The sequence below is a fragment of the Oncorhynchus keta genome, chromosome 5, assembly GCF_023373465.1.
Source record: "Oncorhynchus keta strain PuntledgeMale-10-30-2019 chromosome 5, Oket_V2, whole genome shotgun sequence".
Classification (NCBI taxonomy): Eukaryota; Metazoa; Chordata; class Actinopteri; order Salmoniformes; family Salmonidae; genus Oncorhynchus; species Oncorhynchus keta.
Genome location: NC_068425.1, coordinates 29580500 through 29604554, shown reverse-complemented (window position 1 = coordinate 29604554; position 24055 = coordinate 29580500). Strand labels below are relative to the sequence as shown.

General features: G+C 43.5%; 3 long non-coding RNA genes across 5 annotated transcripts; 1 reads left to right on the top strand and 2 right to left on the bottom strand.

Moving 5' to 3' along the window:
• Positions 1–859: 859 nt before the first annotated feature.
• Positions 860–6983, bottom strand: LOC118371194 (uncharacterized). The gene is made up of 3 exons (XR_004822946.2): positions 6651–6983; positions 1294–1329; positions 860–1054 (listed from the first exon to the last, which is right to left on the bottom strand). It is a non-coding gene; the product is annotated as an uncharacterized LOC118371194 (long non-coding RNA).
• A 3175-nt stretch (positions 6984–10158) lies between these two features.
• On the bottom strand, positions 10159–11153 carry LOC127930116 (uncharacterized). 3 transcript variants are annotated; one of them, XR_008136818.1, is made up of 4 exons: positions 11013–11153; positions 10673–10734; positions 10363–10424; positions 10159–10308 (listed from the first exon to the last, which is right to left on the bottom strand). It is a non-coding gene; the product is annotated as an uncharacterized LOC127930116 (long non-coding RNA). The 3 variants fall into 3 exon arrangements; XR_008136819.1 differs by lacking the exon at positions 10363–10424; XR_008136820.1 differs by lacking the exon at positions 10673–10734.
• On the top strand, positions 10534–11168 carry LOC127930117 (uncharacterized). Its single transcript, XR_008136821.1, has 3 exons — positions 10534–10638; positions 10917–10978; positions 11041–11168. It is a non-coding gene; the product is annotated as an uncharacterized LOC127930117 (long non-coding RNA).
• The last annotated feature ends 12887 nt before the right edge of the window (positions 11169–24055 follow it).

Here is a 24055-nt window from a genome sequence, read left to right as displayed (position 1 = left end):
TCCAATGTTGAAAGGTGTAATATGATTTTAATAAGAAGCCATATGATGATGGCGCCACCAGGCCTAAATTGAGCCCAAATAGGAAATCCTGTCATATCATTTTTGCAATAGACACCAAAGGGGAAGATCATAAATAGGCATTTGGGACAGAAATGGAACATCATTTTATTTTTTACATTTTATTTAAAAATATATATTTTTTAAATGAACAAATATCACCAAACAAAAGAGGAATAGTCACATGAAAACAAGCATACAAACAAACGATTTACGTTGCCTGGAATCCTAAACAAACAAATCATATTAATTAATACAAGTTTTAAATGCCTTAAAAAAAATGTAAGTAGTGCCATACTGTTTAAACTCATTTATAAAGTGAAAAAAGTTAGGTTTTTGAATTATACCATTTGCATTTGTGAATGACATTTACCTAGTATTATTAGCAGTTGAATTAAATATACTACATCTTTATCTGTGTCAGAATTTCTGAAATAAATCATTATTCAGTCATCATAATGATCTCTTGAATCTATAAAAGTATTACATGACTCACATTCAAATTGAGTGATTTGACAATGTAATTTACAAATGAGCAAATTTGAAATAGTGTATAATGCATAATCAATAAAATCCAATTCAAATTCATATATTTCAATCCAACTGTGTTATTTCTTAGCTTATTCAGATATGGATTTTGTATGAGAGGATGTTTCTGGAAAAGGGCAGATGGCTGAACACTGGATTCCATTAAGATAATAGTTGTCACATCCTTTATCAATATATTGCATTCGTGGGTGAACCTACAAATGATTGCATTGTCAGTTCAGTATGGCAGAAATGACAATAACATAAAACAACATGATATTGAGAAATATCTTTATTCTAAGAGAATTTTGGAGATTTAATAAACAGAGTTGGTACAGTTGAACATAGTTACATTAAAATGTGTTCAGTTGGGATTTTAGCATCTAAATCTTGGTACACAGCACCACTGACTAGCTTCTCAATAACATCCCGTCTGGACTCTGCTGTGTCTTTCTTCTGCTCTCAATTTCTGGAAGAAGAAAAAAAAGAGCACGTATCAATGATTCTAATAACTCTATTTCTATATCTGAGGATCAAGCAAATGCTTTCTGTTGTCACACTGTGGTTAAATGTAGCAAGAGTGTAGCAACAATGCCTGGTCTGATGCTCTTCAATGTAGCAAGAGAGCAACAGCAATGCTTTCCATGACTGTCTACTAGCCCTCTTGAACACACTTCATGTGAATGAAAACAGGCATATCAATCCTACCTTGGGCTGTAGTCAAGCAACTCTCACAATAGGTATCTGCAGAAAGAGAGCACAGATACATAAGAGCCATATACAGTCCAGTACTAGATGTTAGTAGGTAATCATAAAAAATAAAAAAATTCAGCAAATGGACTTGTCAGAAGACACATTTATAACAAAGGTGTGTAAACTACTTACAGTGATCCACATCGTCAGGCTGTACAGCAAGCAACTCAAACAAACACAAAGTGCAACAAGTTCCTCATACTGTGTAGCAAATTGTCTATAATCCTGTCAAAAGTGATCCTATTTTATACAAGAGTGTGGTAGTTGTACTCACACAACCTATGCAACGTTCTAGTCATGTGACCTCAGGTCGGTAACAAGAAACAATAGGATCAGCATCACCAACATTCCTCATATGACATGTGGCCTGCCCTACATATTTTATCTCATAGTAGGCTAGAAAGTTTCCTCCACAAGTCTTTCCATTGTCATATAACACAAATGGATTCACAAAACACCATTATTTACTCTGTAGAACTGGTTATCTAGCCTACCTCTTCAAGGGATGATGTGCTGATCGTTTTATTTGTTTTTGCTGTCATAGGATAGGATACAGTACACTCTCTACTACTGGTCTAAATGATATCACAGTATGCCTATATTGGCCAGTTTAAAATGAGTACGATTTTATATTAAGGTACTCTTTATAAACAGTGTATAACGGATATGTAATTGGGTTATAAGTTACAGGTAGTTAATTAGTGTATAGATAACAATCTATGTATAAAAAAACGTATTGTTATTTACAACAACAACAACAAAAACTGTGTTGAAAGAGACGAAAAAGATATGCTTAAACCGTCCTGCAGGCAGCGCTACAGCTCTGACTGCACGCTGCTTCTTACAGCTACTATATATGGGCATTTTTACCTAAAAAGGATTGTGATTTGAAACGCGGTTAATTATTGCTCTCCTCCATGTGATGTCAGTTTGAGCAGCGGAAAATATTACTGTGCCAGTCGGGGAAAGGGCAAACCGAACGTTAGCTACTTTTTAGGCAGGCTTGCCATGCACTGACTTGGTAGCAACGTTTTACTTCCTTGAACTGATTTTGGTGGATAACTGAACAGCCAGACAGACCGTCGTTCATCTTCACAACAACCTGTGGATTTGACAACCAGCGCCGAGTGTAAGTTACAGTAAACGTGAACTGTTTTAGAAATAGTCCCACATTCAGACTAGTGGTGTCTACTACCAGTAACTTGTTATATGGGACGCGCGAAATGTATGCATAAGTGTTGGATTATACGTGCAACTAGTGATGTACTTAGAAAACACAAAAGTAATGTTAGAATACGAGAAGGTATGACGTAAGCTAGCTAGCACATCAAGGCTACACGACCAACCACCACCATGGTTGCATGCACTTGATTTCTTTCTCCTGATTTCGTAATTATTGACCAGTGCACCAATTATCTAAACTGGAACGGTGTGTGCATCATTGACGTTTATGTTGACAGGGTAGCGAACTACAATATGTTTTTCTCATCTCCAGTTGAACTAGATTTACTTTGAATCCAAAATCTCGCGGTAACCCTGCCTACTGCGTCACCTGTTTTCTTCTTTGTGTTTTTTTGGCGGATCGCAACCAACTAACAGATGCATATACTGTCAGCTACTGTACTGGAGTGTGAGGCCGGTCACTACCAGGCTATACCACGATGTTCTCTTATTAATAACTAACCCATAATTTTGAACAAAAACTACTCTTTCAGTCGGATTTAAATGTCTATTCAGAGCCCAGCTCAGGAACCTCTTAATTCAGTATTCTTTGTAACATTTCTGCTGTAAAGTCCTGGAGATCCAGAAATATATTTGCCCCCTTCACAATGATGTCTAACTTCTTAGATTTCTTTGTTGATTTTTTAAAAATTAGTTTGAGTAGTGCAATGTCACTTGTGCTATATACGCATCAAAGTCCATCTTCTTCACTATTAGTGTGTCAGGATCCTTCTCCTGCATGGCATTCACTGCAGTCTGTGGGACATCCACAACCATCTCATATCTCTTCCCTCCTTCAGCTATTTTCACTGCCTCCACATAGGAAATCTGCTGGATAGCCCTGATCCTGCTACTGCGACCTCCTTCATCCTTGCAGGGCACTCTGGGAACTCGGGAATGTGATTCCCATCACAATTACAGCAACATGCTTCATCTGACTCTTCCACATATTTATTCCTTCGACAAACACTTGCCACATGTCAACTTTTTACAATTGTAACACTGCAGCGGCTTCTGTACATGCGGTCTCACCGCATATCTCACATACCCAAGTTTTACATAAGTTGGGAGAACCACTTCATCAGAAGACAGTAAAGATGATAGGCTTTGCTCCTTCTTTCCATCCATCATTCGATTCAAGTGACGTGCGTCAACCACTCCTGTCATGTTATCCCTAAACCCCACTGCCTCTATGTCCAACGAGACACCAGAGAGGACACCCTTTGCTCCCCCTGTCAATCTTCCAAAGCCCTGTGATTGGTTCAAATGGCTCGGGTGAGAGGGTGCATCACCATGTAATACACTCTCAGACAGTAGGTGGTGCAGTAGTCCTATGAAGTGGGAGGAGAATGATGCTGGACCACTTTTTTGGCATGGAGATGCAGACTTGGCTGCATGCAATGTGCCACTGCCCTGTTGCATATATCCTGTTTTATTGGTCTCATGAGACTATTTTCTAAATCTTGATCCAAAAGGTTCCATGGGGGGGAAAATTAATTATTGATGAGGCTCAACTTCTCAGCTGATCCTGATTTGATATTTGGGTTGTAATCTGCTCTGTAAACAGGCCACCAGTGAAAAGCCCTTATTTGAAATATGATCTAAATTTAAAAGCAGTACTGTAACTGATTTTGTTGTATGTATGTATGTATGTATGTATGTATGTATGTATGTATGTATTCACTTGCATTGGTTAAGATTTGAGTTTAGCCCAACATTGTTTTTGACCAGAGAGAAAATACCACTCTGTCCTGTGGTCATCATTTACATGAATAGTGATCCCTCAGCTGTAGGAGTTCTGTCCTGGAGAGGTGATGGGGAAACAGCTGTTGATGGATCATGAATATGTATCTGAATGAGTAGATTGTGTTGTGTAAATGATACATTGAATGTGCAGTAGTAGTAGTTTCCCAGATTGCATTATACTGTCCAGTTATAGATTATTTATAGTTTTGTATAAGAGCCCTAGACATATAGGTATTGAGCTCTTTAGTCCTGTGACAAAAACATAGTGTTTTTTATTTTTTGTATTCTGTACCTCCAGTATTTGTTCTCAGTGATTTTGATTGATTTGATACAAAATCATATTCAGTGTTACGCTATAGTTTATCAGTATATCTATTATACTTGGATCACTACTCCCAGTTCAACTCTCATCCGATGGGAGAAGTTACAGTAGTGGTGGGATGCAGCAATTTCATTTTACTCCAATAGATTCAGTGTGCGCCATAAACTGACAATAGCGGGTCTGGGAGTGGGAGGAACATCTCTGCTGCGATCCTTCTTGCTTTGTTACGTCTGGGAAGCCATTTTGGAATTCTGCTTGTAGTGCCTGATAATTACGTACAAATACACACTGTCAACTTGCAAACTTTTGTGTATGTTCACGGATAAATATTATTTTGGTATCTGGGTTAGGATCATCGAACGCACCATACCTGGAATAGACGCCTCGACATGCGGTTTGAAGTTTAACGCATCTTGCAAGACAGAAATGTGTGGATCTTTTTCAACTGGATTACGCTCATAAGAATAACAGATGGGCTCTTATCTGACGGGCAAGTAGAAGTTACACGCGATATTATTGGAATTATGTTTTACCTTCCGTTTTTTTTTAGTAGTCATAAAATGTCATTTAATATAAATTAACGCGCATTTATTTCCCAGTTTGTAGTGCTCTGGCTCCTTTCTCCGGAATTCTGTTTTGACAGCGAACAGAACCTCGGGCCTGTTTCATTATTTCACATGTTAACTGCGACCTTAGGCTCAAACGTTTGCTTTATATTACCCTCAGTATCCGCGCAATGAGAGCCCACGTTTGATATGTATGTTATAAGCGCAATGTTAATGTCAGTGCATGGACGGGTGTCTGCGTTGTTTAAATATTGCCTTCTAAAATTAGCATTAGGCAATACGAGACTCACGGAGTTTGAGTCACTTGGACATGCATTCATATTTGTAATTTGAGCATTTGCTGCTCCAATTGCACACATTGAAATGGAAGTACACATTGACATATCCAAAACCCGACGTGCAGAATCAACAATTCGATATCGTTTTTTTTTTACCTAGCTCGTCACCTACTGTTTTGTTGAAAAGAAGATCGTTTTACAGCATGTTGTGAAAGTGGCAATTTTACAAATGTTTCTATAGAGCTCCACAGTGAAGGTGTCATAATACCGATAAAACCTAGTGGTCAAACAGGGAAATGGTGCCAATCGTTTTTCCACCGTTCATTTTTCCATTGGGGATTTTAGAATCACTTAAGGGCTGTAGCTGTGTTCGAATACCCATACTGTATACTTAATGAGTATATACTACGTACTAGGAGTTAATTTTAGTATACTGTAAACAAACTATTGTTTCAGTTGAGTGCTCCTGAACTTGATGTTGCGATGCAACCTCTTGCTAGCTTGTTAGCATAACCAATGACTAGCTAAACATTTTACGATTTCGGGTGTGTCTGGAGTGCCAGAGTGTGATATGAGTGTTCGTAAATCCAGAGCATTGTCAGTTTGTAAATTCAGAGTGTTTCACTCTCGGAGCATTCAGATGTCACACAGGATGCTATGGCGGAGGAGAAGGGTTGATCCGAGCGTTCAACGGCAAGCTAACTGACTAACGTTGGCTAGCTACTTCCAGACTCAAATGATAGAACACCTCGCTGACCATTTTACTCGCCCTAGCAGAGCTGGTTTGGCTGTTTTCATGTTATCCAGAGCATTGGTGACTAACTGAGCTTCTGGCAACAATTTAATTACTCTTTTTTTTTCTTCCAATGTTTACGGACACCGGCAATATTCAACAGGAGAGTGCTCTGAAATCGGAGTAGATAGGCTAAATTAAAAATATCCATAGAAACGCACAGCAAATATACCACTTAGCTAACAATAATGTGAATAATCAAGTCAACGTTGGGTAGTTAGTTAATATACTGCCTGGAAAGTTTGATGTATTAGTAGCCAACTAACATCCGGTAACTAGCTAACATACCGGTAAAGTACATACTGCTGTAATGCTATGTGGTTCGTAAGGATAGTGTAGTTAACAAATTGTCAGCCAACATAATGTAACTTGTGAAAAGTTATTACCTTATTACATTGCTTAACATTTTCTTAACATCTGTCATAATTAGTTCAAGCAATGAATTTGTATCCGCTCTCATCGGACTTGGCTGCATGTTTTCCACCATTTTCTTCCAATCTTAAAAATTATCAAGCCACAGCCATTACCTGAAGAATGGCATTATGGGCCGTAAAAACACGGAAACAGTGTCCACTGCGTGTATACTTTGTATTTTGGTGAATTATTTTAGGGGAACTTTTGGCATGTTAACTATATCCATACTATGACCAATAAGCATACAATATACTCAATTTTGCTTCACAAATAGTGAGGTTAGTATGAGTATTCAAACACAGCTTGTGTTTCATGTGGGCTTACCCTGGCATGACGTTTTGATAACCATGTAAATCTCTCCCGGACAAGGTGGCTTTTTAAAATCTAAACTATTGGTACCATTTCCCTGTTTGACCGCTCGGTTTTATGGGTATTATGACTCATACTGTGGTTCTCTATAGCAGGGGTTCCCAAACTTGGTCCTGGCCCCTCCGTGCACGTTTTTGTTTTTTGCCCAAGCACTACACTGCTGATTCTAATAATCAAAGCTTGGTGATGAGTTGGTTATTTAAGTTTGGGAAACCCTGCTCTGTGTGTGTGTGTGTGTGTGTGTGTGGGTGCGGGTGGGCGCGGGTGGGTGGGCTAGTGAGTGTGCCTGTGCTGTTTGTGTTCAGCCTGTCTCTCGAGTATAAGTTCATAGGTCGTGCCGTTTGCAAGATTTTACAAGCTAAGCCTGAGAAGAGTTTTGATGAGAAAGGATACAGGTTTTTTTTCAGATTTTACATTTCGTAGCAGGTTAGGAGAATTTACGCAGCAGATTAGGATAGTTAATCTAGCAGGTTAGGATAATTAGGTTAAGGTTATAAAGACTCAGGGTTAGCTAAAATGAAAATAATAATCAACTTTTATGTGAATTTGACAAAGCGGAATCCTTTCTAGCCATGACCCCTGGGAAGATGACATGTAAAAAATGGAGGATGACCAATTGCTCTTTTATGGTGGTTGTGATACATTGGATGGCAGTTGAAACATGTTTCTAAAGTTGGTTCCCATCTCAGCTCTACAATTTCAAAATAATTCAGTTTTGAACACACAGGAGAGTTTATATTGTTATTTTCCTGAACTTGGAATGTCCAGTAACTTCTGCATCCTGAAGGATTGACAAAAACAGGCCACCAATCCAACCGACTAATCCAGGCAGAATTAAAGACGCCACATGGGTTTTCATGATTATTAATCCCTGTTTTGGGCCTTTGGATTTACAAATAGATTTGACCTGTGGTTAAGATTACCAGGCAGTAGTCCCTCTGATTTGGCAGATTTGGGGAAATGCCATCTGTTCCCTCTATAGTGCTCGCTCTTATTTAGTACAACCTCTATAATAGTATATTATAGGTGGCAGGGGTGCTTCCTTAGCTACTGTAGTATCAGCACAGCTCAGGGTTTGTTGTAGGAAGATATGACGTGGGTAGTAACTTGCAGGGCCATCCTACTGTAAGTTATCAGCGGAAGTGGAGTCATTCAAACCAAACCCGCTGAATTATGTAACCATTGAATTCTGTGCATATTTGAGAGGCAACCGTTCCATTGCTGTTTGAGTTTACTTCAAGGCTAGATGTTGTAGATCCATAGTTAAAATCAATACATTAGTGTTTCAGCTCCATTTATTGATTTCCCTCTGTTTTGAATAGACTAAACGAATCACCACGTCCAAATTCATCCCTGTCATGTTCCCTATATAGTACCTGTTAGGTTACTATATATTTGACTGAGGGTTTAAACAGGTTTCATGTTAGCTCTCTCCTGACCCTTCACGGGGTCATGTTCAATTGAGTAGCTTATAGATTACTGTGTCCCACGCTTGTCATCTTCCTGGTGTTGCTTCTGGGAGTGTGCAGGGCTCACAATGTTGTAGACAGAAATGTAGGCTAATGTATAGAACTGGCAAAATTCCCACAATTATGTCTACTCCTCTCCTACACAAACATTCTGTATAATGTTATTTGCACCGCACCCTCCTAAACAGGCCCCAGGCATCTACCTGGTTAGGTGTGTCCCGTCCATTATCAGGGTTGGGCCTATAGCTCCACCTCTGTATGTGCTACTCTCTGAAGGGAGAGAGCCTGTTTTCTGGTATTGGGCTGGTTGCTGTGCCTGAGAGAGAGTCAGTCTGGTATTTTGGCTGGGTGCCTTGCCTGAGAGGGACTCCCATTGTCCCCTGTCCTGTCTCCACTGGTCCCCGTCAGCCCACAGCTGCTGAACTACAGAAAGAGAAGAAGAGTTCCATTCATTACCCAACCCTGCTGCCTGCCTTCCGAAGCGCTTGTCGTCAACAGGCCGCAGCCATAATGCAAGGGAAGGAGGTTGGCCAAGTCTATTCTACAGAACAGAGCAGGGCTGTAGTGTTGTGGGCTAGGGGAAATTCTAATGTGTAACTGTTCTCATTACTCTGCTGTCTGCCTGCCTGCCTGGGCTCTGGGACTCTCCAGAGTCGCTACTGCTGCCTAGGCTTTCTTGGAGTGAAGCCAAGTAGATTGGGTCTAATGTGGGATTGGGCTGTGGAGGCACAGAGAGAGATTGACTAATATTCACCAGAGAGGTGTAGTATGTGTGTGGAACAGTTTGTTTGTATGCTAACTAGTGAGTGTTTGTAGGACTATGCTATTGCTCTGTGGGAAAGTACATCAACCTTTTACTGGATCTAAACAGTACTAGTCCCGAGAGACAAGCTGAACAAGTGTGTGTGTGTGTGTGTGTGTAATGCATGGCTTTGCTGGTGTGTTAGAATGATAATCCCTCATCTATTGTGCTATGGCCTAAAGAGCCCTCTCCCTTCCACCCTGACTCTTGCAGTCTGATCGGAGAATGACCATGGATTTCTCTCGCCTACACACATACACTCCTCCACAGTGTGCTCCAGAGAACACAGGATATACCTACTCCCTCAGGTGAGAATGCTGGCTGAGCTACTGACCATTTCATCAGGTTCATTTCATGTCCATTCTAGACAATTCAGAGTGTGTGTATGGAACAATTGCAGGAGTATTTACTTGAATTGAAATGGTATAGTACCTATCTGTTCCTCTAGAACAGGCTAGAGGTTTCATACTGTGTCTAATCCAAGGTTCAGGGACCTATCTGTTCCTCTAGAACAGGCTAGAGGTTTCATACTGTGTCTAATCCAAGGTTCAGGGACCTATCTGTTCCACTAGAACAGGCTAGAGGTTTCATACTGTGTCTTATCCAAGGTTCAGGGACCTATCTGTTCCTCTAGAACAGGCTAGAGGTTTCATACTGTGTCTTATCCAAGGTTCAGGGACCTATCTGTTCCTCTAGAACAGGCTAGAGGTTTCATACTGTGTCTTATCCAAGGTTCAGGGACCTATCTGTTCCTCTAGAACAGGCTAGAGGTTTCATACTGTGTCTTATCCAAGGTTCAGGGACCTATCTGTTCCTCTAGAACAGGCTAGAGGTTTCATACTGTGTCTTATCCAAGGTTCAGGGACCTATCTGTTCCTCTAGAACAGGCTAGAGGTTTCATACTGTGTCTTATCCAAGGTTCAGGGACCTATCTGTTCCTCTAGAACAGGCTAGAGGTTTCATACTGTGTCTTATCCAAGGTTCAGGGACCTATCTGGAACAGGCTAGAGGTTTCATACTGTGTCTTATCCAAGGCTCAGGGACCTATCTGTTCCTCTAGAACAGGCTAGAGGTTTCATACTGTGTCTTATCCAAGGTTCAGGGACCTATCTGTTCCTCTTGAACAGTCTAGAGGTTTCATACTGTGTCTTATCCAAGGTTCAGGGACCTATCTGTTCCTCTAGAACAGGCTAGAGGTTTCATACTGTGTCTAATCCAAGGTTCAGGGACCTATCTGTTCCTCTAGAACAGGCTAGAGGTTTCATACTGTGTCTTATCCAAGGTTCAGGGACCTATCTGTTCCTCTAGAACAGGCTAGAGGTTTCATACTGTGTCTTATCCAAGGCTCAGGGACCTATCTGTTCCTCTAGAACAGGCTAGAGGTTTCATACTGTGTCTTATCCAAGGTTCAGGGACCTATCTGTTCCTCTAGAACAGGAACAGGCTAGAGGTTTCATACTGTGTCTTATCCAAGGTTCAGGGACCTATCTGTTCTTATCCTAGAACAGGCTAGAGGTTTCATACTGTGTCTTATCCAAGGTTCAGGGACCTATCTGTTCCTCTAGAACAGAACAGGCTAGATCTGGAACAGGCTAGAGGTTTCATACTGTGTCTTATCCAAGGTTCAGGGACCTATCTGTTCCTCTAGAACAGGCTAGAGGTTTCATACTGTGTCTTATCCAAGGCTCAGGGACCTATCTGTTCCTCTAGAACAGGCTAGAGGTTTCATACTGTGTCTTATCCAAGGTTCAGGGACCTATCTGTTCCTCTAGAACAGGCTAGAGGTTTCATACTGTGTCTTATCCAAGGTTCAGGGACCTATCTGTTGCTCTTCCCATATTCAGATGGCCTCCAGATGTGTGGTGAGGGTTATCATCAATCTTTCCTTCCTACACTAGTTAGCTATTCCTCTGTGACATAAAAATAGTATTTGTTATTGAATCCCGTCTCCCTAATGTGGTTATGTCCACTGACTACAGTCAGAGCCTCTGTCAGATCAGTCATTACCACAGCCGTGGAGAATGAAAGGCTTCTGCTGCCTCAATCCGGAGGTTGTTTCTCATTCACCTCCCCCTTTTCACTGTTTGACACCTCTTTCCAAGAGTAAAGCACCATTAGGAGTCCTGAATGAGTTTGTGTTGCATTCAGAAATCTTACTGACTTGATTGTCTTTGCTCTCACTTGAGTAAAAAGATCTTTTGAAGTACGTTTGAGAATACATTTTACAACAGTTGGAGAGAATGTTGAAATTGTAAAGTTGTATTTTAATGGCTTCTATTTCTAGCTAAATATTTTCAGTCTTGATGCAAATATTCATCCTTGACAGTTGATACATTGAAGATCTTGGTGCATTCTTGCTGATGAGTTCCAGAGTTGCTCACACGAGCAACCGCTGTGGTTGTGGTTTCGATGATTCAGCCCGATGATTCTGTCAGGGTGTGCGCTTGTGGTTCAGCATTTCTGTGTGTAAGGCTGTGTGTTATGAGGGAACAACACAATGAAAATGGTAGCATAGCGCCTTTGTAGTTATCTTTGTTTGGACTGACTCTCCCTTAGCTTGGTGTTTGCTTCCTGTGTTTCCTCTCATGGTATGTCTCATGTCAGTCACACACTGTTCTCTCCCTCCCACTGAATTTTCAAGGAAAAAACTTTTCATGTTGTGGAGTTAATTTTTTTTATGGACTAAAAAAAGTGTCTTAGGTGGTGGGTGTGGCAATGGATGCAGCAAAGGTCGCAGTCAGACTTGGGCTCTGCTGAATTTTAGGGAACATTTGAAAGGCTCCTCATCTAAGTGGTGTAGCAATTTTATGTGCATTTTCAAGCCAAGGTCCTGCAATTCTTAAATTCTCCATGGAACTGAAATAGATTTAGCAAATTTCCTGCAATTGTTAATTCTCAAAGATTCTATTATTTAAAAAATATAATTGGAAAACGCATTTTATTTCCATGATTCCAACAGTTCACCAAAGGGTTTTGATCTGAATCACAATTAAATGTATTTGCCCATATCATGCTGCCCTAGTTTACAGTACATGCTGCTCGATCATCACTGTTCTGATCTCTCTCTCTTTCTTCAGCCCATCATCTCTGGGGCCTGGGCATGAAACTGCTTGCAGGTGTGATTTTCTCTGAATATGCAGGTGATTTGTGTGTGTGAAGTTAGAATGTTGTTTTTTTACACTGTCACTTTGACACCTCGTGTAAAGAAATGGGAGGGAAATGGTAGTGCTGGAATTTGGGTCTTTAAGAGGAGACATTCTGTTGTGCTTCTTGTTGAGAGAGAATAACAGTGTAACACACTCGTGTACGTGAGCATGTTCTAACACAACCACTCCCATTAGATTGACTACCATACTCTACCCTCGCTCTCCTTTGAAAAATGCTAAGGGCACACCTATAGAAAAGCCCTTCAGTCAGCTGACATGTTTAGTCCTCTCCTCTCCCTGAGTTGGACAAGGCCCAGACCACAGGCTGTCCTCCAAGGCCTGGCTGGCCTGACAACTAGAGGATATTTACATACATCCCTTGTAATAATAATAATAATATATGCCATTTAGCTGACGCTTTTATCCAAAGCGACTTACAGTCATGTGTGCATACATTCTACGTATGGGTGGTCCCGGGAATCGAACCCACTACCCTGGCGTTACAAGCGCCATGCTCTACCAACTGAGCCACAGAAGGACCACAGAAGGACCACTTGTAATTGCCTTTAATATCTCACTGTTCTCACAGGCATGTAGAAGAGGTGGGAGTGCCAGGGTGTGTGGGTTTGCCATGAGTAGCCTTGTGTGGAGGGGAACGGGGGTGTCTGTGTGTGCGCGTGCGTTGCAGTAGAGAAATGGCTTCCTTACCGCAGTAGAATTTGCTGCAGGTGAGCTCTCTTACACGAGACAGGATTTAGTCTACGATCCTTAAGGGCTTCTGCTGGTAATGTTTTTTTCTGTCTCATAATTGCTCAGTTTAACCTCTTGATAACCTGTGGATCCACCTTGACTCCCCTCACTGTGAAGGTATAAGTCAATAAGATAATAACCAAGCAACACCTTCCCTGCATTGAAAGCTCTCCCACAGCTGTGTCCTACCCAATAGAATCACAATTCATAGTTCAAATTCTAACAGCCCTACTACTACATCTTCTGACTGTGGGAAAGCCTGTCTTGGCGCCGCACCGGTCCCAGGTTGTGTGTGGAGTGAGGTGGAGACCGATTAAAGGCTCTGGGTTCTCAGTCTCTCTCTAGCATGGAAGACTGGAACAAGACGTGTGTCTCCATGGTCCGGTGAGAGAGTTGATCAACCATATTAATGCCTGGTGGCACTGATCTGAGAATTAGGTAAAGAGTCTCTCTTTCTTGTACATGAAAGAGTAATGTAGGCAAATACTTCACTTATTGAATTAGTTGAACTAACAAAATGTTATTGGTTTTGCCTTGTTGGGCTGTTGTTTTTTAAATGGCAGAACAAACTGACAGAGAAGGCAGTTGACTCATGTACTGTAGCTAGGCATCACAAATATCAGCCTATCAGTTTGAGAGCTGTCACACTGTAGTGTGTGTGTGTGTGTGTGTGTGTGTGTGTGGAATGGGGAGAGGGTTTTGCTGAGAGGGACAGGGTCAGGTGACAGCAACCGTTGGGCCATCTGTTGTCAGAACTCAAAAGACTGGTAGACAAGTTGGAGAAAGGGAGGGAGGAATGAATGAAAGCCCAACCAATCACATCCAACAATCTGAGAGGCCTTTTAGAAGCCCCACAGTGAGGGGAACAAACCTGAGTGGACAGGAGCAGGAGGCCAGGGTCCCATTCATTAGGCAACACTGTAGCAAAACATGTAGCTACGGGCAAAGGAAAATCAGGCTTTTTATTGGACAAGTTAAAGTAGTCCCTCCTTGTTTCAGTTCATTGTCTTCCGTTTGGGGCCTAATCAATACGACCCAGCAGAGACCACCATGCTACAGCCCACCAACCAAGGGTTAATTACCAGTGTATTCCCATTGGTACAAACACCATATTCATTAGCTGTAAGGAGAATGGCCTCACTGATTGATGTAAAGCCTGTACAATGTCTGCCCTTGTAAGGGGAGGTCTCCCTGCTCTCTCCCAGGCTCTCAGCTATTTCCTGGCTTTAGACTATTGATCTACTGCTGTCAGTGGAGGATTCTTGAGTATTACCCCTGTGAGAAAATAAGTTGTACCAGCTATAGAGAGATATATATTCAATTGTTATTTTTAATTATATGGTACCACCCAAGCTACTCTGTCCCCCTGTACTACACCGGGAAATGTTGTAACGAGATACTAATCAGTCTATATATTAGAGAATCCATATAAACCTCATGACAAAAAAGTATGTGGACACCTGTTCACCGAACATCTCATTCCAAAATCATGGGCTGTACAAACAGCCTCCACTCTTCTGGGAAGGCTTTCCACTAGATGTTGGAACATTGCTGCTGGAACTTGTTTCCATTCAGCCATGAACATTAGTGAGGTCGAGCACTGATGTAGGACGATTAGGCCTCGCAGTCAGCGTTCCAATTCATCCCAAAGGTGTTCGATCGGGTTGAGGTCAGGGCTCTGTGCATGTCAGTCCTTCCACACCGATCTCGAGAAAACATTTATGTATGGACCTCGCTTTGTACATGGGGACATTGTCATGATGAAACTGGAAAGGGGCTTTCCCCAAACTGTTGCCACAAAGTTGGAAGCGCAGAATCGTCTAGAATATCATGGTATGCTGTAGCGTTAAGATTTCCCTTCACTGGAACTAAGGGGCCTAGCCCGAACCATGAAAAACAGCGCTTGACCATTATTCCTTCTCCACCAAACTTTACAGTTGGCACTATGCATTGGGGAAGGTAGTCTTCTCCTGGCATCCGCCAAACCCAGATTCGTCCGTCGGACTGCAAGATGGTGAAGCATTCTCTGGAGTGATGAATCACACGTTTCCACTGCTCCGGAGTCTAATGACGGCAAGCTTTACATCACTCCAGCCGACACTTTGCACATGGTGATCTTAGGCTTGTGTGCGACTGCTCGGCCATGGAAACCCATTTTTATGACGCTCCTGACGAGCAGTTATTGTGCTGACGTTGCTTCCAGAGGCAGTTTGGACTCTAGTGGTGGGTTGCAACCGAGGATAGACCATTTTTCCGCACTACGTGCTTCAGCACTCGGCGATCCCATTCTGTGAGCGTGTGTGGCCTACCGCTGAGCCGCTGTTGCTCCTAAATGTTTCCACTTCACAATAACAGCACTTACAGTTGACCGGGGCACCTCTAGCAGGGCAGAAATTTGACGAATTGAGTTGTTGGCAAGGTGGCATCCTGACAGTGCCATGTTGAAAGTCACTGAGCTCTTCAGTAAGGCCATTCTACTGCCAATGTTTGTCTGTGGAGATTGCATGACTGTGTGCTCCATTATATACACCTGTTAGCAACAGGTGTGGCTGAAATAGCCAATCCACTAATTTGAAGGGTTGTCCATATATTTGTGTGTGTGTGTATCAGCTCAATGATAGTGTTGTAAAAACACACAAATGGAGTATACTTTGAGGTTAGGTTAGTTACTTCTCAGAGAAGGAGAACTTCTGCCATAATGGATATGTTTTGATTTGAATAGAAGAGAAACCTCATTTTCTGCCCAGTGCCTGATTTTTCTCTCCTATGCCATATTTCTAACATGTGAATGTGTGTGTGCATGAGAGAGGTAGGGAGTGTGTTAGATGGAAAAAGGAAAGAGCGAATTCAGCTCTTGGGTTAGACATTTCCACACACACGAACGAGTCAATCACAGCACACACACAGTACACACACCTACCTACCTGACACCCAGCAGTGTAGTAGAGTTCTGGCTGCCCCTTTCTAATAAACAGCACCTGAAGGATGGGGTTCTAGACACACTGACCCTAGCCTGAGAGTGCAATAGTGTGTCTCTCAATGGGCCCCTTCATATTTTATGACCAATCTGTGTTACTGGGTAAGTAGGTCCCCTGGTTGGCGTTAGTATTGTATATCTCATAGTCACTCAAACTGATCTGGGGTATTATTAGGACCCGTGGTTATAGTGATATGATCAGTCTGGGGCTGGGTGGAAGGTGATCTAGGGTAATATTAGGACCAGTGGTTATAGTGATATGATCAGCCTGGTGGTAAGGCTGGGTGGAAGGTGAGAAAGAAGGGATGAAGTGGAGGTAATAAAAAGTGTGAATCACGGAAGGTTAAAGGCATGTGTGGAGAAGGACTTTCTGTTGGTTGGCCGTGCTGCACTCAGTTGTTTAGGACATCTGGTGTGTGTTGTGGGCTTGTGTCCATGCCTGTTTGTGTGTGTGTGGCAGCATGGTTGCCTCCCTCAGACAGTGCTTCACTGGTCAAGGGCATGGTTGAATGGCAGCAGCTGGATGATGGTGTGTCTGTGTCAGAGGTGGTGTTGTTGACACCATTCAGGCTGAACTTATAACATGTGAAGGGGAATTTCAACTACTGTTTTTTTCCCTCTTCTCTCCTTGCTAGTGCTCCTCTGACAGGATTTGCTCTGTAGAAGTGGGAGGGGCACAAACTCAGGCGGCCACAGATCACACACACACCCTCTCAGGCCCCGGAGAGCTGTGTGGAGAAGTTTCCATAGCAACAAGGGCAATATGAAAGAGCGAGCGAGAGAGAGAGAGGAAGAGATGGCACACTGTTAGAGAGAGAAGAGAAGGAAGAGAAGTGCTTCTGTTCTGTTCGAGGGAAAAGAGGAGGATGGGTGGTGGCCGTAATCTCAGTGCCAATTGAAACCCACCCAGAGTTAGACAGATGGAAATCTGAGATCCCCTCTACCCAGCCTGTCCCTGCCCTGCCTGTGGTAAATATAGGCCTGTGTTCTTCCTCAGGGGAATGGCAGCTCTCTACTCTATAATGGTTTAGGACCGTAGGGTGGGACGTGTGTGTTTTGTGTTTCCCCCACAGACCTGCACTGACCCTCCAGAGCCCAGCTTAAACAACTGTATGGAAACATCTCCAGTAAAACGTAATTCTGTAAGCAGAATGTAGTGAGGCCCAGAAGGGTTTAAAGGAGGAGTTATGAACCCTGCTGGGAGTGATATCTCCCTCAGTAATACACTCCAGAAGACAGCCTGCTGGTGGTTAGTCTCAACGCCACATTTGTTTTGAAACGGTTCTGCTAATGAAGTTTTCGGTGTGTTTAGTATTTGGCCTAACATCCCAGGCTTGTTAAGGGTGAGTTGATAGTGCATCAGTTTTTCAACAACAACAAAAAGTGTGTTGAATTGTTCAACCTGTGGTTTCACCGTTTAGATTTCTAGAACATGTGGTTTGTAATCTGTGTCTGAGCTCCCTGACTGTGGTGTGTGTGTGACTGTATCACTGATCCCTGACTGTGGTGTGCGTGTGACTGTATCACTGATCCCTGACTGTGGTGTGTGTGTGTGACTGTATCACTGATCCCTGACTGTGGTGTGTGTGACTGTGACTGTATCACTGATCCCTGACTGTGGTGTGTGTGTGTGACTGTATCACTGATCCCTGACTGTGTGTGTGTGTGACTGTATCACTGATCCCTGACTGTGGTGTGTGCGTGTGACTGTATCACTGATCCCTGACTGTGGTGTGTGTGACTGTATCACTGATCCCTGACTGTGGTGTGTGTGACTGTATCACTGATCCCTGACTGTGGTGTGTGTGACTGTATCACTGATCCCTGACTGTGGTGTGTGTGTGACTGTATCACTGATCCCTGACTGTGGTGTGTGTGTGTGACTGTATCACTGATCCCTGACTGTGGTGTGTGTGTGACTGTATCACTGATCCCTGACTGTGGTGTGTGTGTGACTGTATCACTGATCCCTGACTGTGGTGTGTGTGTGACTGTATCACTGATCCCTGACTGTGGTGTGTGTGTGTGTGTGACTGTATCACTGATCCCTGACTGTGGTGTGTGTGTGACTGTATCACTGATCCCTGACTGTGGTGTGTGTGTGACTGTATCACTGATCCCTGACTGTGGTGTGTGTGACTGTATCACTGATCCCTGACTGTGTGTGTGTGTGACTGTATCACTGATCCCTGACTGTGTATCACTGATCCCTGACTGTGTGTGTGTGACTGTATCACTGATCCCTGACTGTGGTTTGTGTGTGTGACTGTATCACTGATCCCTGACTGTGGTGTGTGTGTGTGACTGTATCACTGATCCCTGACTGTGGTGTGTGTGTGACTGTATCACTGATCCCTGACTGTGGTGTGTGTGTGACTGTATCACTGATCCCTGACTGTGGTGTGTGTGTGTGACTGTGGTGTGTGCATGTGACTGTATCACTGTGGTGTGTGTGACTGTATCACTGATCCCTGACTGTGTGTGTGTGTGACTGTATCACTGATCCCTGACTGTGGTGTGTGTGTGACTGTATCACTGATCCCTGACTGTGGTGTGTGTGTGACTGTATCACTGATCCCTGACTGTGTGTGTGTGTGACTGTATCACTGATCCCTGACTGTGGTGTGTGTGTGACTGTATCACTGATCCCTGACTGTGGTGTGTGTGTGTGACTGTATCACTGATCCCTGACTGTGGTGTGTGTGTGTGTGTGTGTGACTGTATCACTGATCCCTGACTGTGGTGTGTGTGTGTGACTGTATCACTGATCCCTGACTGTGGTATCACTGATCCCTGACTGTGGTGTGTGACTGTATCACTGATCCCTGACTGTGGTGTGTGTGTGTGACTGTATCACTGATCCCTGACTGTGGTGTGTGTGTGACTGTATCACTGATCCCTGACTGTGGTGTGTGTGACTGTATCACTGATCCCTGACTGTGGTGTGTGCGTGTGACTGTATCACTGATCCCTGACTGTGGTGTGTGTGTGACTGTATCACTGATCCCTGACTGTGGTGTGTGTGTGACTGTATCACTGATCCCTGACTGTGGTGTGTGCGTGTGACTGTATCACTGATCCCTGACTGTGGTGTGTGACTGTGGTGATCCCTGACTGTGGTGTGTGACTGTATCACTGATCCCTGACTGTGACTGTATCACTGTGTGTGTGACTGTATCACTGATCCCTGACTGTGGTGTGACTGTATCACTGTGCGTGTGACTGTATCACTGATCCCTGACTGTGGTGTGTGACTGTATCACTGTGACTGACTATCACTGATCCCTGACTGATCCCTGACTGTGGTGACTGTATCACTGTGTGTGTGTGTGACTGTATCACTGATCCCTGACTGTGGTGTGTGTGTGACTGTATCACTGATCCCTGACTGTGGTGTGTGCGTGTGACTGTATCACTGATCCCTGACTGTGGTGTGTGTGTGACTGTATCACTGATCCCTGACTGTGGTGTGTGTGTGTGACTGTATCACTGATCCCTGACTGTGTGTGTGTGTGTGACTGTATCACTGATCCCTGACTGTGGTGTGTGTGTGTGACTGTATCACTGATCCCTGACTGTGGTGCGTGTGACTGTATCACTGATCCCTGACTGTGGTGCGTGTGACTGTATCACTGATCCCTGACTGTGGTGTGTGTGACTGTATCACTGATCCCTGACTGTGGTGTGTGTGACTGTTATCACTGATGAGGGTAATGACTCTGGTGTGTGTGACTGATTAATATGATCACTGAGGATCCAGGGGAGGTTAGATTAAGATGAGGGTAATGAGGATCTGTCAGGGGAGGTTAGATTAATATGAGGTTAATGAGGATCTATCAGGGGAGGTTAGATTAATATGAGGGTAATGAGGATCTGACAGGGGAGGTTAGATTAATATGAGGGTAATGAGGATCTGGCAGGGGAGGTTAGATTAAGATGAGGGTAATGAGGATCTGGCAGGGGAGGTTAGATTAATATGAGGGTAATGAGGATCTGGCAGGGGAGGTTAGATTAATATGAGGGTAATGAGGATCTGGCAGTTGCTCCCAGGAAATGATGTGATTATATTCAGCAAACATTTATTCAATTTGACCACAGGGATTTCAGTGAACTTTCCCTGCAGGTCAATGATTATTATAAAGTCCTCATCTATAATATAATAAATGAAAGGAAAGCTAGTAGGTTACCCCTGAGACACCTCAGTGGTTGTACAATGTAGACTAAATCTCTGGGTGATCTGATCTCTCTCTGGTTCGTTAGTACACCATCGGAGAACTGGCAGTACCCACTGAGTGTGGGAGGACTGGGCATCAAAGCTCCCGTTGTTGTGTAAGAGAACAGTGAAGGAGGAGGAGAAGTGTTTTCTCTCTCTGCTTTTGGTCAGTGTCCAGTCTACTTTGATATCTGGTGTGGGGGCAGTTTAGTCCAGGGAAACTCGTATGGATCAATACAGAGCCCTATAGCGAATTGACGTAGGGGTTTGCAAGCAAGACAACGTGATGTGCTGACGTCTTAATAAGCTCAATCAATAGCGGAGGTGTGTGTGTGTGTGTGTGTGTGTGTGTGTGTGTGTGTGTGTGTGTGTGTGTGTGTGTGTGTGTGTGTGTGTGTGTGTGTGTGTGTGTGTGTGTGTGTGTGTGTGTGTGTGTGAGAGAGATTTGTTAAACAAGTGTTTAGAATGTTATTTGTGTGTGCGTGCTTCTTTCCACAAGTTGTGTGAGATTTGTCTGTGTGTGGATTTACAGAGTATCTGTCTGTGTATCAATCCAGGTGTTTCACCACTGCAGGGTTTGTAAAAAGAGCCCTCTGCCAAACCGGAGCCCAGGATGTGCTGCGCCAAGCAGAGCTCTGTGTTAATATCCCTGGCCAGTGGCTATAGACGGGCTGTTCATTCTATTTCCTCCCAGGCGATCACAGGGAGATCCATATCTGTCTCTGGAAGTCAACTGTACTGCTGGTTAATGGATTGATAATGTAATTGATTGGCTGTCCATTAACCTGTTGCGACGAGCAATCCCGTATCCGGCATCCTATTTATAGCCTCAAGCTCATTACCATAACGCAACGTTAACTATTCATGAAAATCGCAAATTAAATGAAATATATATATATATTTGCTCTCAAGCTTAGCCTTTTGTTAACAACACTGTCATCTCAGATTTTCAAAATATGCTTTTGAACCATAGCTAAACAAGCATTTGTGTAAGAGTATTGATAGCCTAGCATAGCATTAAGCCTAGCATTCAGCATGCAACATTTTCACAAAAACAAGAAAAGCATTCAAATAAAATCATTTACCTTTGAAGAACTTCAGATGTTTTCAATGAGGAGACTCTCAGTTAGATAGCAAATGTTCAGTTTTTCCAAAAAATATTATTTGTGTAGGACAAATCGCTCCGTTTTGTTCATCATGTTTGGGTAAGAAAAAACCCGAAAATTAAGTCATTACAACGCAAACTTTTTTCCAAATTAACTCCATAATATCAACAGAAACATGGCAAACGTTGTTTAGAATCAATCCTCAAGGTGTTTTTCACATATCTATCGATGATAAATCATTCGTGGCAGTTTGGTTTCTCCTCTGAAGAAAATGGAACGCGCATGGACCTGGAGATTACGCAATCATTTCGACGGAGGACACCAAGCGAGCACCTGGTAGATGTAGTGTAAAATGGTCAATCTTCCAATGATATGCCTACAAATACGTCACAATGCTGCAGACACCTTGGGGAAACGACAGAAATTGCAGGCTCATTCCTGGCACATTCACAGCCATATAAGGAGACATTGGAACACAGGGCATTCAAAATCTGGACCATTTCCTGTATGAAATTTCATCTTGGTTTCGCCTGTAGCATTAGTTCTGGGGCACTCACAGATAATATCTTTGCAGTTTTGGAAACGTCAGAGTTTTTTCTTTCCAAAGCTGTCAATTACATGCATAGTCGAGCATCTTTTCGTGACAAAATATCTTGTTTAAAACGGGAACGTTTTTTATCCAAAAATTAAAAGAGCGCTCCCTATCTCGAAGAAGTTAACCTATTGTACCCGGTCTGAGTCTGTCCCTGGCCTAATTAGAAAGGAAAGATTAAACAGAAATGCTGGAGACTGCAGACCATTAGGGTCGACACAAACACACACACAATGAGGCCTGGTATAGGAAACTGCTCTGCTGTCTGTGATTGGTCTGGAGGGTAGTATAGTGGAGGGTCTGGTGTGTTGTTCTGGAGGGTAGTATAGTGGAGGGTCTGGTGTGTTGTTCTGGAGGGTATAATATAATATAATATGCCATTTAGCAGACGCTTTTATCCAAAGCGATATAGTGGAGGGTCTGTGATTGGTCTGGAGGGTAGTATAGTGGAGGGTCTGTGATTGGTCTGGAGGGTAGTATAGTGGAGGGTCTGTGATTGGTCTGGAGGGTAGTATAGTGCAGGGTCTGGTGTGATTGGTCTGGAGGGTAGTATAGTGCAGGGTCTGGTGTGATTGGTCTGGAGGGTAGTATAGTGCAGGGTCTGTAGTATAGTGCAGGGTCTGGTGTGATTGGTATGGAGGGTAGTATAGTGCAGGGTCTGTAGTATAGTGGAGGGTCTGGTGTGATTGTTCTGGAGGGTAGTATAGTGCAGGGTCTGTAGTATAGTGCAGGGTCTGGTGTGATTGGTCTGGAGGGTAGTATAGTACAGGGTCTGTAGTATAGTGGAGGGTCTGGAGGGTAGTATAGTGGAGGGTCTGTGATTGGTCTGGAGGGTAGTATAGTACAGGGTCTGGTGTGATTGGTCTGGAGGGTAGTATGGTACAGGGTCTGGTGTGATTGGTCTGTAGGGTAGTATAGTACAGGGTCTGGTGTGATTGGTCTGGAGGGTAGTATGGTACAGGGTCTGGTGTGATTGGTCTGTAGGGTAGTATAGTACAGGGTCTGTAGTATAGTGGAGGGTCTGGAGGGTAGTATAGTGGAGGGTCCGTAGGGTAGTATAGTGGAGGGTCTGGAGGGTAGTATAGTGCAGGGTCTGGAGGGTAGTATAGTGGAGGGTCTGGAGGGTAGTATAGTGGAGGGTCTGGAGGGTAGTATAGTGCAGGGTCTGGAGGGTAGTATAGTGGAGGGTCTGGTGTGATTGTTCTGGAGGGTAGTAAAGTGCAGGGTCTGGAGGGTACTATAGTGGAGGGTCTGGTGTGATTGTTCTGTAGGGTAGTATAGTGCAGGGTCTGGAGGGTAGTATAGTGGAGGGTCTGGTGTGATTGTTCTGGAGGGTAGTAAAGTGCAGGGTCTGGAGGGTAGTATAGTGGAGGGTCTGGTGTGATTGTTCTGTAGGGTAGTATAGTGCAGGGTCTGGAGGGTAGTATAGTGGAGGGTCTGGTGTGATTGTTCTGGAGGGTAGTAAAGTGCAGGGTCTGGAGGGTAGTATAGTGGAGGGTCTGGTGTGATTGTTCTGGAGGGTAGTATAGTGCAGGGTCTGGAGGGTAGTATAGTGGAGGGTCTGGTGTGATTGTTCTGGAGGGTAGTAAAGTGCAGGGTCTGGAGGGTAGTATAGTGGAGGGTCTGGTGTGATTGTTCTGGAGGGTAGTATAGTGCAGGGTCTGGAGGGTAGTATAGTGGAGGGTCTGGTGTGATTGTTCTGGAGGGTACTATAGTGGAGGGTCTGTTATTGGTCTGGAGGGTAGTATAGTGCAGGGTCTGGAGGGTAGTATAGTGGAGGGTCTGGTGTGATTGTTCTGGAGGGTAGTATAGTGCAGGGTCTGGTGTGATTGTTCTGTAGGGTAGTATAGTGCAGGGTCTGGAGGGTAGTATAGTGCAGGGTCTGGTGTGATTGTTCTGTAGGGTAGTATAGTGCAGGGTCTGGTGTGATTGTTCTGGAGGGTAGTATAGTGC